The sequence below is a fragment of the Sphaeramia orbicularis genome, chromosome 19, assembly GCF_902148855.1.
Source record: "Sphaeramia orbicularis chromosome 19, fSphaOr1.1, whole genome shotgun sequence".
NCBI lineage: Eukaryota > Metazoa > Chordata > Actinopteri > Kurtiformes > Apogonidae > Sphaeramia > Sphaeramia orbicularis.
Genome location: NC_043975.1, coordinates 1,884,583 through 1,887,082, shown reverse-complemented (window position 1 = coordinate 1,887,082; position 2,500 = coordinate 1,884,583). Strand labels below are relative to the sequence as shown.

At 38.6% G+C, this 2,500-nt stretch overlaps 1 pseudogene; it reads right to left on the bottom strand.

Annotated features, from left to right (window-relative positions):
• Positions 1-1,509, bottom strand: part of LOC115410437 (arginase-1-like) — a 17,370-nt pseudogene extending 15,861 nt beyond the window's left edge.
• Between the last annotated feature and the right edge of the window lie 991 nt (positions 1,510-2,500).

The window sequence follows — 2,500 nt, the reverse complement described above, 5'->3', positions numbered from 1 at the left end:
ACAGTATCTGACTTTCTGTTGTTGGGCTTTAAATCCATGGTTCTTTGGTTCAAAATTAAACACATGGGTCCGGCTGAATGGGCTGTTTTGTACCTCCATAAAAAATAGGTTCATTAAAGAAATTTCAATCACATTGGTTTTTTATGCCTAAAGAGGAATAAAAACACTGAGGAAAAAAAAAACTTGACTAAGGTTCTGATAATTCATGCATCAAAGGGTGAAAGAACAGTCTGAGTAAAGTTGGATTTGAATGGATTCAAACCTTTAGAAACAATAAGAGTCAAAGCTGATGTTCACATCAGTCAGTACTGATGTTAAATGAGTATTAATTCTTACAGTTTAAAGGCTGATGAAATGGTTTTAAATTGTGCTTTAGGTTCAGAAACACGAGAGGACGTTGTAATAATAAAATATGATACATTTATAACGATCAAGTAAAATTAAGCAGAAAAACCAGTGAGTTTCGACTTTTATTTGACAGTAAATGAATAAACCTACAAACATGAATCACATAACAGTTGGTATGGTACAACTTTTCACAGTAATCAGTTATCAGCTGTAAATGTGCTTTTTTACTTGACAGGTTTTTTTTGTTTGTTTTTTTTCTGAGAATTCAGATATAACGCAGACAATGTATAGTGTCACACACAGAACATTTAAGCATTTTTTTCTCTTTTACTTTTTATTATAGACCGATATTATATGTTATACATTCTTTAAATCATTATACATCATATTATTATTATTATTAGTAGTAGTAGTAGTAGTAGTAGTATATATATTTATGTTTAACGTCATATTTAAACGTTGATTATTAACCCCGGCAGTGTGAACTTCTGTTTTTGGGAGGTTTACGGTTCAGTTAAACTTTATTATGTTTCCTTGTGGTTAAAGGAGGAAACTGGACACAGACAAAAATAATTTACACAAAAATAACAACCAAAATAAATATAATAACATTTTATACATTTTAACTGCACTGAAGTGAAATAAAGAATAAAAACAAACTTCAACTGAATAAAAGTGAACACTTTAAAAACAGGCCTTCCTGGTGTTTCTGAGCTTGAATAAGTGTAAATATGAAATATGAAAGATGAAATATGAAATATGAAATATGACAGAACCGGATGACCGCACTCACCTCCAGCCTGGAGCCGCTCCACCAGCCGCGCGCCCCGGATCAGGTCCGGACCCCCCTCCACTCCACCGCGAGGCTGCACCGGGGACAACCGGGAGAACCGGCACCGGGAGGAGAAACCAGAGCAAAACAAACCATTAGAACCGGAGCGTAACCGGAGCGGGTCCAGATGCGCGTGCGCCGTGGTCTCGTGCCCTCACCTGTCCTTTACAGAACGGGGCCCCGATGAGCCCCACGGAGGGCCGGTGAGGATGATGATGGTGGAGCCGCTGGGGATGAAGGCTCCACCCGGGACTCTGCAGCAGCGGCACGAGCCTCCTCGCGCTCCTCATGACGGTGACGTTCACGCACTGACACTGGCCGCGCGTTCCCGAGAGGAGCCGGTTAAAAACCCATCCACTGTGACGTCACGACCACGCGGGGAACCCACGAGGAGCCGAAGGACTGGAATACAGACAACAACAACAACAACAACAACAACGACAACAACAATAATAATAATAATAATAATAATAATAATAATAATAATAATAATAATAATGATGATAATCATAATAATAATAATAATGACATTATATACCACCACTAATAAATAATGGCAATTATCATTCCTATGATTAAAAATAATCATAGGAATGATAACATTACATACTACTACCACTACTAATAAAATAAATAAATAAATAATAATGATAATAATAATACACCAAAACCAACATCTGTTTAGAATTAAAATACTATTGTTTTAAATGTCAGAGTCTCCAAAGGCTGCAGATAATCCATTTTTAAATGTATTTTTACAGCCCTTTTCACAATGCTTTACATCAGTTAAATTAAAAGAAAAACGTCTAACATTTCTACGACTATAAAACATAGAATCCAGATGAAAAAGCATCATAAAATCATTCAGAACAATCTCATGTAGAACAAAGGAACAGGATCCACGATGACAAAAGGATGTTCCTTCCATGTTCGTTTGTCCTCCACACTTTGCTTCTGAAGGTCGTGCCCTGCGGTCATGACCATGAAGAGCCACACCCCCACATTAGACTGGACGGGGCTGACCGTCTGGGACGAGCTTCTCACATGAATGATCCAAAGTGTTGACAGGGACACAGTGGTGCTTGTGTTCCATCAGCTCCAACTGGAGGAGGTTTGGGCTGAAGAACAGGCTTCCCTCCATCCTGTCCATCAGATTACACACCACCTCTGTGAAAGCACAAGTCATTTCCTTCCTGTTTGTGATGCGTCTTCTTTTACGTTTTCATGTTCTTGCCTCTATTGCGTGTGCAGAACATTTCCTTCGTGGACACAGGATGTGCGTCTGACATTTCAAGTTGAAATTTGACCAAGATCCGCTGC